Here is a 21172-nt window from a genome sequence, read left to right as displayed (position 1 = left end):
CGTTAAGTTCTTTTTCGACTTTGCCTTTCCAGAAAGAATCGTCCGTGGTTTGAAATATATAGGTTCGGCATCTTTATTTATAGGCAAAGATATCTCATTTAGCTAAAAACTACCTAGCTGACCGTCAAATAATTATTCGAATTCATTTTTAATTTTTTCTATCAATATTTGATAATTATCCACATTAATGTTGCTCACTTGTGTTTTTTCAAACTTAAATTCTCTGAGGAAATCGCGTCCTAACAACGGTTGACTATCAGCATCAGTAACTACAATTCTCAGTGATTTCATGGTCCCCTTGTATTTTACATTTGCATAAGACTCACCAACTGTTTCAATTTGGTCACCTGTATAACTGGTTAAGTCTCTTTTGCAAGGTTTTATTTCCTTGCGTTGGTCAGGATTCACAATGCGTTTCGGAAACAAGGTGCATGGAGATCCGGTGTCACAAACAACTTCACAAAATTTTCCGTCAACACTTATTGGCAAAATGTACACCACATTATTAATATGTGAAGAAATACTATAAACAGAAGTGTTAATAGGATAAGATAAGATTTCATTAGAACTGTTAACATAATTTACATTATTATTCTTATCGTTTCTTCAGATGCTCGCTAGATGTCCAATTTTACCGCACTTATGAAATTTGCTGATTTTGTATCGACATGCTTGCGAACTATGGTTTCCCCATCTCTTCGTTTTTATACCCTGAACCCATTAAAAATGAGTAAAAAAATTCAAATGTACGTAACAGGCAGAAGGAAGCATCTCCGACCCCATAAAGTATATATATTCTTGATCAGCATCAATAGCCGAGTCGATCTAGCCATGTCCGTCTGTCTGTCTGTCCGTCCGTCCGTATGTATGAACGCAAGGATCTCAGAACCTATAAGAGCTAGAGACTTAAAATTTTGTAGGTGCTCCTAGCTCCTGCGCAGGTCGAGTTTGTTTCCGATAATCGATAACTTACTCCGTTTCCAAGCAATCGATAAAAACCGATATCGATATCCTGTTTTTTGGGCAATTTTGGTAAATAATAAGAGCTAGAGTCACCAAACTTGACATATAGCTTCTAAAATATAATATATATATTCATTTGATGTTGGAAGAAGAGCGTTCAGGGTATCTCCTAGTCGGGAGCTCCCGACAAGAACCTTTTACTTGTTTGCTTTGCTGTTGTTTCTCTTTCGCCATGTGATTGCTGAACTCCCGTTTTTGAAGTTACCTTTGCTCCGTCCTTTTTTTTGAGCATTGACGGTTGATGCTTCCGCTTTCGCTGTCATCTTGGTCTCCGTGACTATTGCTTTGCGCAATGCGTTTTGTAATGTTAGGGATTCATCTCCTTTGCAGAGTTTTTCAAAAATTTTCTCTGTGAGCCCAGTTACAAAACGATCCAGTACGAAGGCATCCAAGTTTCCACCAAACTTGCATTTTTTGGCAAGTTGCTTCACCTTTGCATACCATTGTGACACACTTTTTATCGCGGAGTAAAATTTTTTTTCTTTAGCGAAACAATATTGTAGGTGGAGTGTAATGACTTTCCAATATAATACATAGCTGCTTGTACGTCATGGAATCGGGAGACCCCGGTCTGCATAAACTGCGTAGTAGGGAGTATGGCTCTGATCTGATTCACTTCAATAGAATAGCCTTTTTGGATGTACTTATCAGTGCAATTGATTTCACACAGGTGTATTTCGAACGTATCTTTCCATATCAGCCACGATTCCGTTTCATGTGCAAATTCTGGCGGTGCAGTTGTATGCAATTGTGTTGTTGTATTTACCGGTATTTGTGCTGTATCAGGTTTTACACTGAGGTATCTGGTGGCGTTTCACAGCTTGTGCTCTAGCTCATTAGGCTTAGCTTTGCGGAGATAGTCAGACAGTATCTCGTTACGCAGTTCTAGTAGGAGACACTTCAGGACATTGCATGCACGGTTAAGGGCTGCCTTGTCGCAAGCATTACGAGCATGATCTCTGCGCAGTCTCTGTGTGTGAGCTGACCTGGTAGAGTGCGAAGGAGTGCAAGAGTGTGCAGGTTCATGTATTCTGCGTTTTAGAGTTTCAATAGTTTCCTCGATATCCTCACCAGAATTCAAATTGATGATGGGATCCAATTTCTCCTCCAGTATAACCTTAAGCCTGTCAAAAGTAGAGCTCCTAGTTAGCAGCTTGTTGCTTCGCTTACTGGTGTTTACAGGTACCTTAACTCGAAACACCACTGCACAGTGATCGGATAGTAAATCACTTCATCCACTTGGACTTGATTTGAGTTCACACCATAGGTGATCGCAAAGTCAAGAACGTCGGGCACCTTCTGAATATCCGTGGACCAGTAGGTAGGATGTCCGGGCGAAAGAGTGGTGAAATGCCTTGCTTGGATGCCAGATAGCAGACAATCCCATTTGGGCTACATAACCTAGAACGCCACTATGTGTTTTTTGAATTGAAGTCACCCCTAATTTGAAAATATGTTGATGAGCAACGTATGTTGGCCTTGTAGTTTCTGCATCCCTTGTTGGAAGCCGCATGGCTGTCTCCACAATGGTCGCATGAGGCGGAAGCATCTCGGGGCTTCGTGTAATCTGTGGATTTGTGATTGCCTCGTTATTTGGCGCATCGATATAACTTACGACAGTAACGATGAATGTGACTATAACTGTATTGCACAGTCTTTTGAGCTCAAAGATAGCTTGTTTGTTGCTGGCTGGGTCTAAGGCACATTGCCCTGGGCGCCTTGTAACTCCATTTTTGGCATTTGTTATGTGGCGGACCGAGTGGCCAATCGTGCTTAGGGTATTTGGGATGTAATCAAGAGGAGTACTGTGATGTAGATTCCTAATGACGGCTCTATATGTTCTCTCCTGTTTAAGCCGTTAAGTGTGGAATTCCACTTTTCGCTGGATCAGCATGCTGACCAGGCTTCTGCTTAGCTGCTATGTTGTCACAGGCGCATCCGCGGACCCCGTCTCCATCATTCATCTCACCAGGTGGTGAGACGCCACACAATGTTTGGTCGAAAAACATTTTTTAAGCTGCTTATGCAGGTTACGAGAGTAATTCACGAGCATTCACGCGATTTTGTCGACCACTAAGATCAGCTATTGTTGATAAGAGGTAACGGTAAGCCGAAATCACAACAAAAACAGACTATTGCGCTTGCGTAGGCACGACTGCACTATACAGACTGTGTCATATTAAGCAAAAAGCGAGTAGTTATCAACTGGATTTGGGTGACAGATTATATAAATTGGACAACTATATGTATTTGGACCACCATTTTTGGGCAGGTCGTTAATCCGCTGCGATCTAGCGCCCCAAAGCTCTGCAGCCAAACACTTCCTTCGGGACACTGTTATGTTTACAATTACAACAACAAAAATTGATAAAACGACTCCCGAAGAATAAATAGACATGAATCAACTATGGACCAAATAGTGGAGTTGGAGCAATGACAATTTCTGGTAACTTAATATAGAAGTTATGCAAGTCTTAGCTGTCGCTAGAAACACCATTTTGGTAAAAAAAAACTTACTGGCGACATCCCTATCTCCCAACGAACCGAGCGAAGGCTGCTTAGAACTGGTTGTCAGGCAAAGCTTTCCAATAGCTTATTGTGTGCATACGTTATCATAAGTGATTAGACAGTGATTTGAAGTCTGAGTATGCATGAACATGGAAGGATGATTGGATGTCGATCAACAGGTTGGTCTGCACCAACAATGTCGCATACTGTCATGAGAACTAAATGGTAATGAAAATAATTCAGATTAGAGATTTTATTAGAAAATTAATTAATTGAGAATTAAGGAAACACCAATAGTCTTCGAAGTATACTGTTCGCTGAATATACACACATAGCCTTTTTTGCGCTTAAGTTTACACGCTGCTGCTGAGCTCTTCCCGATATTGGGTAACAGACATGGCTTATTAAACTAATATAAAGAGCTTGCGTTGACCAAATTTGGATAGGTTGAAGAAAAGTACTTGTCAGCAGACTCCTGAATATTTCTAAATGCTGTATTCTTTGATTTCTATATATTTTGGGAATAATATATCTAATATATCATTGACTTAAAAAAAAAGGGAACTACGACTACTGGAAAGTTATATACAACGTGAGCTTACATTACGAGGACACTTATTTAAAAGCATTGGGCAGCCTTAAGAAAGTAAAAGACAATGAATGTCTACTATTCAACGAGAACATTTCGGCTCTCTTTAGCCTGCCAAAAATAGCGCATCCTTCCGATTCATCATTGAGATCCATGGAACTGTCATCATCATATATAGCTCGCTCTCTTCAATAGGTTACGAGCAGTCACCTTGTTGTGAACTTAGTTGACCCAATGACTAACTGAAAATGGGAGGATCAACTCGATTATGCAATCATTCCATTATGCAATTCAAGAAAGAATTCTTAATGCTAGGTAATATGTCTACCCTAATGGTGGTGAGCTGGCTCGTCGCTCAAACAACAGTTCTGTCGGCGACGGTCAACGGAGAACGTGCTAGGACTCCAAGCACGGACCAAGTGGTACCATCGCCTGCCAAACGTCATCGTGGGAGAGCTAGTGGTCGTCGTCGAAGACAATCTGCCGCGCCATCAGTGGCTGATCGGCAGAGTGACTGTGCAGAAGATCACAGCGTCGTTAGAGTGGCTGCAGTGAAGAAGCCCACAAGCGCTTCATGATGGATTTATTAAAAATTGAAGTCTAGTGTAAGTTAGGTTTAGGGCGTAGCGAGAGCGCCATAAAGCATTTGTCATTCGCTCTGGGAGAAAATTCGCCTCGCTTCGCCACCGTAGCTTAATTGAACCTTAGGAAGTTTGAGTTGTTCAGTATTCGGATTGCACGAAACTTTCCAGCAAGAAGCGCATACAAATCCGTATTAAATACTTTAGAAACCACAGTTTTCGGTTTCTTGTAATTTATATAAAACCATATAAATTTCAATTATTACAGTGAAAATGTTAGGTTGAGTGAGCCATTCGTTTTATTTCTGAGATATACATATAGAACGGTCATAAGTGCGGCCATTTAAAGCTCCCGGTATTTGTTAGTGTGCGGTACCGGAATGCCTGCGGTTCAGACGAGGCACGGATAGGCAAGCGGCCACGGAGAGTTATGCGGGCCACGTAGGGACCGTAGTCGCCCTCTATTGCATGTTTTTGCTCAGGCAACTATTTACTGTTTGTTAAGTGCTTATATTTATGTTTTTTATGTGATTCGTAAGTTTATGTTTGGATTCTGTTTATCTTTTGCTTTTAAGGGTTTTGTGAGAATATTAGTTTTACCTGTATTGTATTTTCTAAGTGTACAGTCTGATCCTGATTGACTGGCATATTCTTGTGAATCCTCGTTTGATTTCAGGTCGGAGTCGTAGGTTACCATGTCTCTGAGTACGTGGTGAGAGATTCCAGATTTCAGCATAGAGAATCAATAGGTTTCATATTGTGATAATAGATTGGTTTTATATTTTGTTACAGTCAATGAATAAGGATTGTATGTTTATTTGGAGGGTGTTATAGTGTGTAAATCTTTTTGTTGGATGTGCCAGACGAAAACATTTTCTGCATCATAGAGGTAATGAGTCGTGCGCTCAGACATGAACAGTTTCGTAGCCTATCTTAATTTTATCAGGCAAATGATGCGGTTTGACGGCTGGCTCAAACTCGACTTCGTTTTTTTTCGGGTCCGATGTTCGCTCGCTTGCTTGGAGAGCAAGGGTATTCCCTTAATACATATAATGTGTGTGGTATAACGGCATCGGTGTTTTTTGTCTCGCTCTCACTACAGGAAACTGCTGAAAATTAACTTCAGAACACAAAGCAATTTTCTTCAGAGGTAAAATTAGCAATTGTAAATTGGCGCACTTCAAATATTCTTTGAGTCAGTCCTTTTCCACGGCGGACCGAATGTAAAAGTAAGAACTCAGCTCCAATCGCCTTAAGAAAAGCTATTTATGGCGAAAACAGGCCAGAATAACATTTATCTATGATTAAGCTGCCATTCACGAGAAGAAGAGAGACGGATGCCAATCAAAGCGAAGAGCGACCATAGAACAGAAGACGAACTATTTCACAATTATAACTGTTGTCGCAAATAAAACTATTATTTAGAATAATTATTCCAAAAATTATATTAAGCTTGAGCTGTCGCTTGCTGTCTTTTCTATTTCACCAGAATCGTGGGGGTCAATTAATATTAATCATACATTATGTTAGGCTACAAACAACAGATGGCGTTTTACAGTGCCGACACAGTACTCCCTCTCTAGTTACTACGCCACAAATTTTAAAAACGTACACGAAATTCCTTTTCATAGGTGCGCTTCGCCGCGACTCCCCTTAGATGTCCTCATTGGCCATAAATGCTGGTTTAAGTCGATCCATGGAAACTGAAAATTTCTTGCCGTTGATCTCCAGCTCGTAGACTCTGTCGCCCTGGCGTTGAAAAACTTTATGAGGGCTCGTATAGGGGGCTCCAGCGGATGCTTGACTGGGTCTGTACGAATGAAGACATGCTTACATTTACCCAATCCCTTGAGAAAGAACGCATTGATATTGGATACTTCTAAAAGGTCTGTTATACTAATATTTGTGATGTTCATTTAACAATTCGCGTATGTCAATGCTGTCCAGGATTAGGTCTTCAAGATTTGTGATTACCATTCTGTTCTTCGCCAAGATTGTTGCATAAAAATGCTCAACTTCAGCATCTGGTCTTAGGATTGCATTAAGTGGATTTGAAACTTCATTTAGTCTTATTTGGACTTTATTGTTGATCTCGATTTGTCTACTTTCTGCATCTTTTAACTGACCCTGTTTGAGCTAAATCTGCTGCCATTCATCAAAATCTGGGGCTCCTGCAATTACCTTAAGGGCACTGCCTATCATATTTATACTACGTGATTGCCAATGATGAACATTCAGAGTGGCTATTAGGGTGGCTATGTGTTGAATGTCAGTTTTCAGTACCTGTTTAATGTGGTCTTTCGGTAGTTTGTCTATCAGTTTCCATGTCTCATCGATGTAGATTTCAAACGATGGCAAGAGTGTCGTGTGTCCCATGTATCTGTACTCGTCTCAGATTGTCACATCTCCGTCGACTATAGTTATGTAGTCCGCGTGTGAAGAGTCGTTGAGTCTCAGTGTCGCTTCGGTCATAGTTGCCATTGTCAGTGCTAGATATCTTAACCTAAAGTAAAGTTAAAATGTTTTGATTAAAAAATACTCAAAAAACCTTTTTTGTTTTGTATTGAACGCTTGGACAAAAGTTAACTTAAGGCTGTCCTTATGGACCACCCTCCCTTTTATAAGAACCGTCGTACCCAGGTCCACTGTCGCTTCAGTGAATAAGGGCGATAGTTTATTAACCAATCTCTTATTTGATTTTACCCATACTATCTCTCCCGTTTCGTATGTTTTTTGGACCCTTTTCTTATTTTGTTGTTCTAGCTATTTTTTTTGTGCTGATGTGATTTTCTCTTTTATCTGCTCTGCAACATCTATAGGGTTTGCGTGGATAATTTCTGTTGGTTTTTTGTTTGTAACCGAATGAATCGATCTATTGTATTTTATTGTTGCAAGAAGGGTACTGTCAACAGTATCTTTAACGTGGTTGGCATTTTTGAGACAGCGACTTATATCCCCCAAGGTGCCTCGAAAACGTTCGACTGTTCGATATAATGGTCTCTGAGTCTAAGAACTTTTCATTGTCGCAGTAAATCGTTTTGGTTTTAACAATTGTAACAATGTCGACGATTGCGCGTGAACGAATAGGCTGAACAGTTGCAAATTTAAAAAATTTGTCGATTCAGGCTAAAAAATATTTCTTATCCGTCTACATGTGACATTTTTCCGGCATATGATGGTATCTTCCCTATATCTTGTCTGATCGGGTGCCGATTATGTTTGCTCATAGCGCACGCTCGGCAGTTTGCGGTTACTTCTGTTGTTAAACGGCCAATTGTTGGAAAAATATAGTGCCTAATTATTTGTTGGGCATTTTCTTGAGCCGCGCGATGGGCGCGATTATGCTCAGCTATAGATATTTCTCTCTGTTCTGTTGTATCAGTGTGCTCCGATCGGAAAACTGTATGACATGTCGAGTTTTTGTCTTAAATAAGATATATGTCTTGTGCTGAGTAATAGGGCTATCTTTGCTGTGGATTGTAGCAGCATAGGAATCTGCTGAATCCTCCAAGGCGTTGATATTTTGGCGATAGAGGGCGTCTGCCACGAGGGTTTCTTTGCCTGGTTTATAGATTATGTTTGCGTTATGTTCGTCAACAGAGGTTTTCCAGCGTTTTATCTTAACGTACGGATTTTTATCCGTTACGGCAAAAGTCAACGGCTGGTGATCTGTATAGATGTTCCGATTTTTAACTCCACACCAGTAATTTCTGAGATTTTTCAGTGCCCACACAATGGCCAGTAGTTCTCGTGCATTTGTGGCAAAGCTTATCTCATTGAGATCATTGTTATAGGGTGACTGCCGAGCACTTGGCCTGACGCGTCGGTCGTTAGATCAAATGGCTTTTTAAAATCGGGATGTGATAACATCACATCCTCCCGTTCGCGTTTATTTTTCCAATTTTGCCTCAAAATCTCTGTTAGGGGTCTTGCGATGTTGGCTAATCCCGCCATAAAGCATTATAACTTGCTAACCCTAGAAGTGATCTAAGGCAAACAATGTTTTTGGTGGCTGGAAATCCTTTATGGCCTGAATTTTGTCGGCCGATTGGTGGGTTCTACCTTTGCATACGGTTAATCCCAAATATTCCACACTCTTTTTGAAGAATATGGACTTTTCTTTGGAAATCCTCATGCCGGCGTCCTTAAGGCTTTTCAAGACCCACTCAATGTGCTTGATGTGGTCTGCCTTATTAGGGGAGGCAATTGTTACTTCATCTACATAGACGTAACAAGTTTACCCAATCTGGTCCCTGAGGACGTCATCTATTGCCCTCTGTAAGATGCTAGGGGCATTTTTTAATCCAAATGGGAGCCTGCAAAACCCATACTTCCCGTTGTTTATAGGGAATGCGGTCTTTTCTCTGTCCCTTTCCGCCAATTCTACTTGGTGGAAGCCCGATTTGAGGTCCAGTATTGTGAAATACTGGGCCTCACCCATATTTAACAATATAACCGAAGTTGTTGGGATAGGGTATTTATCGTCGGTCGTTTCTTGTTTTAATTTCCGAAAATCAATTAACAGTCGATTTTTTTGTGGGCCAACTTGTCAACCCTATTTTGTCGACGACCCATATTGGGTTGTTATATGGTGACTCTGAGGGTCTTATTATGCCATTCGCCAGTAGTTGTTTTACTTCTGCGTTGACAAATTCAGACACGCCCATTAGATATGTGTTTAACTTGGGATATAGTGTTTATATTATAGGGCAGAGATTAATGTCTGCGAAGGCGTTAGCCATTCGGTCAATCATATGATTGAAAGTGGGTCTGACCGCGGCGGGAACATCCGCGTCACTAATTTGGAAATGGTTCACTTGTTTGCATGTTGGAGACTCAATTTTTTCTGTGTTTTATAATGTTGTTAGTCAAATCTTTTTGAGCGTTAAACTGTTTTAACAGATCAAGGCTGATTATGCCATCGAAATCTTTTAATGATTCTAACATGAAAAAGTATGATTTTACACTGAAGAGGTCAATGAGTCATTGCTGTTCAATTTTTGTATGCCCGCGGATTGATTTGACTTGGAATGGGCTATTGACTGGCTTCCAATGCGCCGGCTCGGGAAGGGGTTTTATGTAATATACGTAATCAGGAGTCTGATTGTTCGCCCTGCAACCGTGCGTCTTATAAACGGGAGCAGGGACCTTCCACTAAAATATTACAGCTTTCCGTTCTTGACAGGTAAACTTCGACTGCCTCTGCTACGTGCTGTGAATGCGACTCGTAACCCTCGTTACCCTCTTCTTGGGGCAAATGGTTAAGGTTTTGTTGGGTCCTCATAGATTGGCCCCCATAATTTTGTTTTCCTCTGTAGTCTTGTGTGGGCTGCCTAAGGCGTGGTTCGGGGCCACGCCCCTGTGGCTTTTGAGACTAAAAGCGCTGTTTTGAGCCCTGATATTGCTATTATGGATAGCTATCTGTTGATCAAACTTTGCGCTTGTTTTTCGGTTCGTTTGCATTTCTAACTGTGCTACCTTCTCACTGTTCATTTTGTTTGCTGATCTGTATTCTTTATAAGTAGGAATAAGCTAATAATAAGAAGCTAATGAATGAATCAGAAAGCCTAGTGATCAAGCTAAATGTTTTAATCATAAGTAAAACAAATAAGTATTTATTTAGCTGGAATTTTTTTTATTTGTTTTTTAATTTTGATAGATTTTCTTACCAAAGACAGCTTTGTTAAAATGTTCGTAAAGTCTTAAATTTCTTTATCGTTTTGAATATTGAAGAAGAATAATAAGCATCTCACTTACATGTTTGCTTAAAGTAGCTGGGCCCTCAAGGTCTGGTAGCCGATGCATTTGTCCAGATTTGTTTTGTTGATTAGCTCGCTTAGCTATTGCTGGGGTTTTATTATTTTTTATTTTTGTCCTTTTATTTGTTCAGCTATTGCTGGGTTTTATATTTCGTTTTTGTTGTTGTTTAGTGTTTTTTGGTAACTATATTGTATTGTTAATGTTTTTTATCACTTTTTTTTAAGAGACTGAAACTCGCGGTAAATACGTTTCGCGATGTTAATTTCTTTGACAAAGCTATTGTTTTGAGGAGATGCTAGTTTGCACCCCACTTGAGCCCCTTTTATGTTTTATAAATTTTAATAAAAATCCAAGGAGGCTTTATACTGCTTGTAATGCGTGATTTACTTCTCGGACTTTTTAACAATAACTACCTAGACCTACCTACCTAGACTAATGATGAGTTTAAAAATAATAGTATGTGACTTCAATATCGTAATTTGAGAAGTAAAGATATATTGTAATTCACATATAATATTATTCAGAGGGCGTTCTGCTGCGAACAGCTATTAAGAACTCTCGGTGTGGGCTAATTTATTTAATGCCGTTTGGCGCCAAATAAACAAGACCAATTTGTATTAAGATTATAGTGTATAATCAGCACTTAAATTGACGGTCATTGTCGTTGTTGATGCCATATAGATGTTGCAGGTAAGCTTTGGCAGATAAATTGCAGGGCGTTTTAAGGTCGCAATAGGAACACCCGCCATTTCAGTTTGTCATGAAGACGTACCAATTTGCAGAGCAACAATTTGCCGCTGCAGTTCTCGAATCTGATCTAAAACACCAAACATATTGCAGGCGTTATTGGACTCCTCTATAAATATCACATTTTTTTGGTTTTAATGATCATAAATTGTTGTGAGACTTGTGCATACTCAATTTTTTTGTGTTAGTTGCGTCCTTTTGCTGAGCGCGCCAATAAGGCGCAGTCTAGCCGAGCGTGCTTGTTTGTGTGTATGTACACTTGTAAAAGCAAAAGATAATGTTTGATCATACTTCGTTTCTAGATCACGTCAGGGTTACCAATAGAGTTTGTCAATGTTCTTTATTTTTCCAAAATTATATGTATGTTAAGCTTGAGCTGTCGCCTGTTGTCCCATCTACATTAGCAGGTTTACATTGCCTACTTTTCGGCTGTCAAATTTAAACAAATATTTCTTGCTACAAACGCCACTATAAATACCACCGCTAAGATCGGACGTTGGGTTTTTTTTCCAGACACCACCAAAGAGCGATTCACGCTAGGACCGAATATTTTGTACCATTCGGTTATTGTATAATGTTTTTCGCAAGATATTTTCCCACGAACTGCCCTTGCAGTTTCTCCAACTCATAGTAACTATCACCAAGCTTACGTGATATTCGAGCCTTGATAAAAGTAAGTAGGAACTAGTTTAGCAGTGAAACCCTGAGAGAAGTTGCTTTGTTGTAATTTTCTTCGAAAAACTTCTTGTATGAGTTTTATTTCGATCATACGGATTTCGAGTAACTTTGACAGCCTGATTTCTAATTAAATCAAAGGAATCATCTCTATTAAATTGCACTGTTCGATCTTCTAGCAAATTCAAGTCCGGTCATTTATTGAAAGTTTACCCATTTTTAATCATACTCTGATCACAGACTATGAATGAACAGAAGCAGTGAAACAACTCTTGTTGCAAAAAGGGTCAAATAGCATTCGCGGTCAGTTTGTAAAATGATCGAGTTACAATAAATATGTCAATATGACCAGCCTTAGAACGGGGAGACGGTCCAAAGTAATCAACATATAATTTTTGGAAGAAGCGCTGAGTCGCTCCACTTTTTCCCATAGGTGGTCTAAGAACACGATTCGATTATTTATTGATTACTCTTTAAAGTCCGAAACTAGTTTTGGCCAGTAATCATATATTCTTAGTCTCTCTAGTGTCTAAGAGATTATCGTGAGCCAAATTAAAGGCATTGGGAACCAATTATTTGGGTATCCATAATTTCCCAACCATGTCATTGGCAACTCTGTCTCCTCAAGCATGTTCGGAACTTCGATAAATAAAGCTGTCGACAACTTTGATATCCGGTATTTAAGTCTGATTCTGTAAAACTTTACACTTCTACAATTCATAATCCTGGGATTTTAAATATAGAGAGTGCATATCAACAAATTCATCCACATCTAGAGCCGATAAACCCTCCGTAAGAGTACGGGATAAAGCATCTGGTACCATATTTTTACTGCCCTTCCTATGTTAAAAGAAAATGTATATCCTTGGAACCTGAAAGTCCATCGAGATAAATGACTACTCAGATCCGCTTGACCCATGAGCTATTAAGGGGATGCGTGGTCAGTAACTTCAGTAAATGGATGGCCGTCCACGTAAGCTCAAAGCTTGCGGATACTTAAAATTGCAGCTAGGCATTCTTTCTCCGTAACTGAATTATTAAATAGGCACTTATTCAACTTACGGGACATAATTGCTACGGGGACCTCGTCACCTGCATCATCCATTTGGACGAGAACACCACCAAAGCAAGTGTGACTTGCATCAAGAAATATGAAATATGGAGCCTCAAAATTCGGTGTATGCTTTACACATTTCAGTTTTAAGCGCCTGGAAAGCTTGTTTTGCCGCTTCTGATCATTTAAACTTTTGTCGAGTCGTCAAGGCATCAGTCAATGATGAAACTATGGAAGCGTCATTTCGAATGAACTTGTGGTACCACCCAGCCATGCGGAGAAAGCGACGCAATTGTTTAAGCGAGATGCTCCGAAATTTTAGCTGCTTGTCAGTTATTTTATCAGCATTCATCCGAATTATGCCCTGACCAACGACATGACCAATATAATTTACTTCAATATTTATTTGTTGGCTGGCTCGAGGTCCGTGTTTGTTAAAACAAACAATGAAAACAATTTTATTTTAATTTTCTTCCGATATATTTCGGTTGCACATCGGCAAACCGTCTTCAGGGCACTAACACCAAGATACAAAAAACAATTAACAATTATAATACAATAAATTAAACATTATTTCGAACATTTTACATACATTATTTTACACGTCTGCGCTTTTTGACGTGGAGATTGTTACTGAGGTTGTTTGGCTGTTTAAGAGGTGTCTGTACAAGTGAGCGCAATTTTCTGTGTCTGTCTTGTAGTTTAGTCGTTTGTTGGTTGGTGTGTTAATTATGTGTAGCATTTCCAATGTGTGTCGCTTGTTATAGTGTTGTTCTTGTTGTAAGATTGTTGTTTCATCAAAATTTGGTGTGTGGTTGCTTTTTATACAATGGGTCATAAGTGCTGTTTTCTGTATATTATTTTGATGTCTTAGTTTGAAGTCCGATTTATGTTGACTAATCCTTGTTTTTAGCTTCGATTTTGTTGTACCTATGTAGACACTATTGCACTTGTTGTTGTTTTCCCCGCCACATGGTATTTGGTAAACGACGTTGCTTTTGTCGATCATCGGGATTTTCGACTTTATCTTGTTGAAGAATTTTTGTAATGTATTCGTCGGTTTGTGTGCTACTTTTATATCTTGTTTGTTATAACAGTCTGAGTTTGTGAGGCGTTCTGATAGTCGTGGTACATATATTAGTGATTTGTATATTTTAGCAGGTTCTGTTGGCTTTTTTCTTTCGATTTGTCGTCTTTTTAATAATGTTTTGATTATATTTGGGGGGAAGTCATTTTTGGTCAAGAGTTTTTTGATTTCATGTTCAATTTCTTTGTGGTATATTGTGTCCGATATTTTCATCATTCTATTCATACAGCCTAGTGCTGTATTGATTATCATACTCTTTGGGTGGTTTGAATTGAAGTTGAGTATTCGTCCGGAGGCTATGGGTTTCCTATACCACTTTATTTTGAGTGTGTTGTCCATTCTGCTTACAATAGAGTCTAAAAATGGTAATTTCCCGTCCTTTTCTAATTCCATTGTAAATTTTATCTGTTTGTGGAAGGAATTCAATTCTTTTAGAATATTTTCCACGTCTATTTTGTTCGTTATGGCAAAAAGGTCATCTACATATTTGGTCAAGAGTCTTGGTTTTATTTTTAATTTATCTGTAATCTTGTCCAACAGTTCCTCCATTAATATATCCTCGATTACTGGGGAAGCCGGTGATCCCATTGGCATTCCCTTAAGTTGTGTGTATATTTTGTCTTCGTATTTGAAATATCTGTTTTCCTGTATGCAAAATCTAACTATGTCCATAAATAGTTGTTTCGGTATATTCGTGTGCTCTTCTAATTTGGTCCATTTTTGTCTTATTGTGTCAAGTGCTAATTCTATTGGTATGCTGGGAAATAAGGATACTACGTCAAAAGATACTAATGTTTCCTCTTCTCTAATCTGGGAGTTGTTGACTCTGTCTTTAAAATCTACCGCGTTCTTGATGTTGTACCTAGAGTCCATTGTCAGATTTTTTAATATTTGTATTATATATTTGCACAGCCCGTAAGATGGAGATCCGATGGAAGAACATATTGGTCTCAGTGGTGTTCCTTCCTTGTGTATTTTTGGTAGTCCATATATCCTCGGAGGTACCGCTGTTGTTGTAGTCATCTTATTTCTTTCGTCCTTTGAAATAAGACCCATCTTGAATAATTGTGCTACGAAGGTGTTATTCTTTGTCTGTAGTCTTGATGTCGGATCCAGTCTCAGTGTTCTATACGCGCATAAGTCGTCTAAAATATTTGTCATTTTATTTTTATATTCATCCTCATCCATTGCTACGGTTTTGTTGCCCTTATCCGACGATAGAATTTTAATATTTATATTTTCTTTCAGTAATTTTCGTGTATGTTCCACTGTGTCCAGTATTGCTCGATCCCTACTGTTTTGGTTGTTCTTGGTTTTATGCTCTTGACTAACAAAGAGAATTTTGTGCGCGCCGACTCTTGTGTTTCCTTTTCTTTTATTGTTTGCACTAGCTCCTCACCGTCTGCGATGTATTTCAAGAGAGGAAAATCTCTCTTGCTGATTGGGAGAGCGAACTTCGGCCCTTTTGCGAGTAACGCTACGACGTTTGGCGGGAATTCTATTTTTTTTTTGTTTACAAACCACTCTCTTTGAGTGTTGTTGTCCGCTAAGGCTAGGTTCCGTTGATCTCGTAACTTACCGTGTTTCGTTTCTTGTCTTTTCTTGAGTGTTGTTGTTATTTTGTTTTCTATATTTCTCTCGCTCTCAAAAAACGCTTTTGCGTCATCTGTGGTCATCAGTTGTTCTATGTTTGTTTTTGCTTTTTCCATATGTTTTGTTTGTTCTTGTAATAGGTTGTGTTTGTGTTTTATAAGTAAGTTTAATATTTTGGTATGGTAAAAATGTGTGTGTCTAGTCAATGTTCTTGTTATGTCAGGGTGGGTTTTATTGTCAGTGGTCAGTATGGTCAAATGCTGTGTCAAGTTTTTGATAAAGTTAGGTATTAAATTTGATTTTCTACATTTTAACAAAAATTTTAAACTAGATTTAAGTTTAGTTAATTTTACCAGTGTTAGTTGGACAATGGACTCTAGGTACAACATCAAGAACGCGGTAGATTTTAAAGACAGAGTCAACAACTCCCAGATTAGAGAAGAGGAAACATTAGTATCTTTTGACGTAGTATCCTTATTTCCCAGCATACCAATAGAATTAGCACTTGACACAATAAGACAAAAATGGACCAAATTAGAAGAGCACACGAATATACCGAAACAACTATTTATGGACATAGTTAGATTTTGCATACAGGAAAACAGATATTTCAAATACGAAGACAAAATATACACACAACTTAAGGGAATGCCAATGGGATCACCGGCTTCCCCAGTAATCGCAGATATATTAATGGAGGAACTGTTGGACAAGATTACAGATAAATTAAAAATAAAACCAAGACTCTTGACCAAATATGTAGATGACCTTTTTGCCATAACGAACAAAATAGACGTGGAAAATATTCTAAAAGAATTGAATTCCTTCCACAAACAGATAAAATTTACAATGGAATTAGAAAAGGACGGGAAATTACCATTTTTAGACTCTATTGTAAGCAGAATGGACAACACACTCAAAATAAAGTGGTATAGGAAACCCATAGCCTCCGGACGAATACTCAACTTCAATTCAAACCACCCAAAGAGTATGATAATCAATACAGCACTAGGCTGTATGAATAGAATGATGAAAATATCGGACACAATATACCACAAAGAAATTGAACATGAAATCAAAAAACTCTTGACCAAAAATGACTTCCCCCCAAATATAATCAAAACATTATTAAAAAGACGACAAATCGAAAGAAAAAAGCCAACAGAACCTGCTAAAATATACAAATCACTAATATATGTACCACGACTATCAGAACGCCTCACAAACTCAGACTGTTATAACAAACAAGATATAAAAGTAGCACACAAACCGACGAATACATTACAAAAATTCTTCAACAAGATAAAGTCGAAAATCCCGATGATCGACAAAAGCAACGTCGTTTACCAAATACCATGTGGCGGGGAAAACAACAACAAGTGCAATAGTGTCTACATAGGTACAACAAAATCGAAGCTAAAAACAAGGATTAGTCAACATAAATCGGACTTCAAACTAAGACATCAAAATGATATACAGAAAACAGCACTTATGACCCATTGTATAAAAAGCAACCACACACCAAATTTTGATGAAACAACAATCTTACAACAAGAACAACACTATAACAAGCGACACACATTGGAAATGCTACACATAATTAACACACCAACCAACAAACGACTAAACTACAAGACAGACACAGAAAATTGCGCTCACTTGTACAGACACCTCTTAAACAGCCAAACAACCTCAGTAACAATCTCCACGTCAAAAAGCGCAGACGTGTAAAATAATGTATGTAAAATGTTCGAAATAATGTTTAATTTATTGTATTATAATTGTTAATTGTTTTTTGTATCTTGGTGTTAGTGCCCTGAAGACGGTTTGCCGATGTGCAACCGAAATATATCGGAAGAAAATTAAAATAAAATTGTTTTCATTGTTTGTTTTAACAAACACGGACCTCGAGCCAGCCAACAAATAAATATTGAAATATGGAAAGGTCGCCAGAGCCATCAATAATTAACTTCTTTTTGACAAAACTTGCTTTTTTCGACGTTAATAGTTAACCCGGCATCCTTTATTTTGCAAGCCAATGCAGTTCACACGGCCAGATGACGGTTGTAACACTTCGTTTCTCAAATAATCAGGAATTATTCTATCCATCAATTCGGGTGTTAGACATCCCAAATAGCATCACCATATATTGGTAAAGAGGTCTATCTGGTACTGTAAATGCTGTTTTGTCACTAGAACTAGGCTATAAGGGTATTTGAAAATAGGCAAATAAGTAGAGACTTTTAATATAATCGGGTTTGAGAAGACGACTAAGAATTTCATTTATTTGTGGATAAGCAGCCTTTCGAGAAACCTCGTTAACTTTTCTACAATCGATATAGAGACGAACCTTGTCTGGCTTACAAACGAGCACCACTGAAGTATACCAAGAACTCTCAGATTAATCAATAACGCCAATGGAAAGTTCTTCTAACATAAGTTTCTTAATCATGAGCAATACCGAATAGTAGCGTTGTTTGATAGAAATTGGAGGAGGTCCTTAACTTCGCGTTCCTCTAGGCGTTTGTGTTTTGCGAACAGGAAAAATATTTTTCTTGCCCACTTTAGTGTTATAGCACACACGATGGAATGTGTGCGCAAAACTGGTAGCTACCAATTGCGTAGAAAACTCAATCGTTGGAAGGTAACTGTTCTTTTTTAAGCGAAGCAGAAGCTAGGTTTTCGCAATAAAAATATAAAATCGATAAATAGAACGAAAATAAAAAACAATATTCCATAAAAATCTAGTCGTTTTCATAAAAGATAACTATTTGCATCAGCTTTATAGCCGATCAACTTGTCTAAAGAAAAAAGTATGGGAATGAGAAAACTCAAATTTAATAATTAAGCGGGAAGTATCAGCTCTACACCAAGCGCACTTGACTGCTGCAATTACTAATATCTTCTTTCCTTTCTCAACAAAAGGCAATGGTTAGATTGAGATCCGGTTTACAATTATATTATGTGACCAAGTAGGAGATCAAAAAGGCATATGCACAAATTCAGTAAGGAGGAAAGGCATAGCCGTTGCCTAGGTAACGACTTAATGAGGAAGTGGCGCGTACTCCATAGGTAAACAGAAGGATATATTTGGTCAGTGTAGAAGTATGCGGGATGGCCGCAACACATTAAGAAACAATCATACATGGAATAAAATGGGTTTGTAAATGTAGATCGCGAACTTAAGTATAACCAATTTAAGTTAAAACGCATCCAGTTAATCTTAACAAAACACAGTTGTTGTTTGCTATAATAAGTCTTGGCAGTTACGCCAATTAAAAGATGTAGCTGATCCAAAAAGAATTTACTGCAAATAACAGAACAATGGGTAGTGACGAAATCAATCAAACTGTGTCTTGTTAGGTATTGTTGTCAAATGAAAAGAGTTATCAGATGGGGCCAGTCAGAATGGCTGCTTCCTGGAACTAAGTTGGGCGCCAAATATAATTATAATATATAATATTGTAACATACAACCTACACTAATCGGCATAAATATTTTAACGAAACCTTTTTCTGACTATTAAGCCTAGCTTAGCTTAGTATCGTTAATAACGGTCTATTTTTAGCTTTATGCATGGCAAATTTTATATTATTTACCTTTTGCATTCTCTTTCTGCTGATAAGAATATACGGGGACACAAATTTTTGCGAGACATAAGTATTTTGACAGAATCTTTGTGTAAATTTGTTTGAGCCTTAGTGCACGTTAAGCCCAAACAACTTTTGTATTTAAGTTTAATTGATATTAAACGTTTATAAACATTAAAAATTGATTTAAATGTGTTATTATAAGGGTCTGTCTGTCCGTCTGTCCGTACGTATGAAATAAGGATACTACGTCAAAAGATACTAATGTTTCCTCTTCTCTAATCTGGGAGTTGTTGACTCTGTCTTTAAAATCTACCGCGTTCTTGATGTTGTACCTAGAGTCCATTGTCAGATTTTTTAATATTTGTATTATATATTTGCACAGCCCGTAAGATGGAGATCCGATGGAAGAACATATTGGTCTCAGTGGTGTTCCTTCCTTGTGTATTTTTGGTAGTCCATATATCCTCGGAGGTACCGCTGTTGTTGTAGTCATCTTATTTCTTTCGTCCTTTGAAATAAGACCCATCTTGAATAATTGTGCTACGAAGGTGTTATTCTTTGTCTGTAGTCTTGATGTCGGATCCAGTCTCAGTGTTCTATACGCGCATAAGTCGTCTAAAATATTTGTCATTTTATTTTTATATTCATCCTCATCCATTGCTACGGTTTTGTTGCCCTTATCCGACGATAGAATTTTAATATTTATATTTTCTTTCAGTAATTTTCGTGTATGTTCCACTGTGTCCAGTATTGCTCGATCCCTACTGTTTTGGTTGTTCTTGGTTTTATGCTCTTGACTAACAAAGAGAATTTTGTGCGCGCCGACTCTTGTGTTTCCTTTTCTTTTATTGTTTGCACTAGCTCCTCACCGTCTGCGATGTATTTCAAGAGAGGAAAATCTCTCTTGCTGATTGGGAGAGCGAACTTCGGCCCTTTTGCGAGTAACGCTACGACGTTTGGCGGGAATTCTATTTTTTTTTTGTTTACAAACCACTCTCTTTGAGTGTTGTTGTCCGCTAAGGCTAGGTTCCGTTGATCTCGTAACTTATCGTGTTTCGTTTCTTGTCTTTTCTTGAGTGTTGTTGTTATTTTGTTTTCTATATTTCTCTCGCTCTCAAAAAACGCTTTTGCGTCATCTGTGGTCATCAGTTGTTCTATGTTTGTTTTTGCTTTTTCCATATGTTTTGTTTGTTCTTGTAATAGGTTGTGTTTGTGTTTTATAAGTAAGTTTAATATTTTGGTATGGTAAAAATGTGTGTGTCTAGTCAATGTTCTTGTTATGTCAGGGTGGGTTTTATTGTCAGTGGTCAGTATGGTCAAATGCTGTGTCAAGTTTTTGATAAAGTTAGGTATTAAATTTGATTTTCTACATTTTAACAAAAATTTTAAACTAGATTTAAGTTTAGTTAATTTTACCAGTGTTAGTTGGACAATGGACTCTAGGTACAACATCAAGAACGCGGTAGATTTTAAAGACAGAGTCAACAACTCCCAGATTAGAGAAGAGGAAACATTAGTATCTTTTGACGTAGTATCCTTATTTCCCAGCATACCAATAGAATTAGCACTTGACACAATAAGACAAAAATGGACCAAATTAGAAGAGCACACGAATATACCGAAACAACTATTTATGGACATAGTTAGATTTTGCATACAGGAAAACAGATATTTCAAATACGAAGACAAAATATACACACAACTTAAGGGAATGCCAATGGGATCACCGGCTTCCCCAGTAATCGCAGATATATTAATGGAGGAACTGTTGGACAAGATTACAGATAAATTAAAAATAAAACCAAGACTCTTGACCAAATATGTAGATGACCTTTTTGCCATAACGAACAAAATAGACGTGGAAAATATTCTAAAAGAATTGAATTCCTTCCACAAACAGATAAAATTTACAATGGAATTAGAAAAGGACGGGAAATTACCATTTTTAGACTCTATTGTAAG

The 21172-nt window shown here is 38.1% G+C and overlaps 1 protein-coding gene and 2 long non-coding RNA genes across 3 annotated transcripts in view; 1 reads left to right on the top strand and 2 right to left on the bottom strand.

Moving 5' to 3' along the window:
- LOC115765157 overlaps positions 1-21172 on the bottom strand; it is a 157032-nt gene that overhangs the window by 85402 nt on the left and 50458 nt on the right. The gene's annotated exons all lie outside the window — the stretch shown is intronic.
- Positions 13399-14145, bottom strand: LOC115765158. Its single transcript, XR_004018097.1, has 2 exons — positions 13530-14145; positions 13399-13454 (listed from the first exon to the last, which is right to left on the bottom strand). It is a non-coding gene; the product is annotated as an uncharacterized LOC115765158 (long non-coding RNA).
- On the top strand, positions 17098-17485 carry LOC115765160. The gene is made up of 2 exons (XR_004018099.1): positions 17098-17354; positions 17430-17485. It is a non-coding gene; the product is annotated as an uncharacterized LOC115765160 (long non-coding RNA).

Source organism: Drosophila novamexicana, unplaced genomic scaffold, assembly GCF_003285875.2.
Source record: "Drosophila novamexicana strain 15010-1031.04,08,12 unplaced genomic scaffold, DnovRS2.1 tig00000932-arrow-arrow-pilon, whole genome shotgun sequence".
NCBI classification, from domain to species: Eukaryota; Metazoa; Arthropoda; class Insecta; order Diptera; family Drosophilidae; genus Drosophila; species Drosophila novamexicana.
This window is presented reverse-complemented; position numbering and strand designations above follow the sequence as displayed.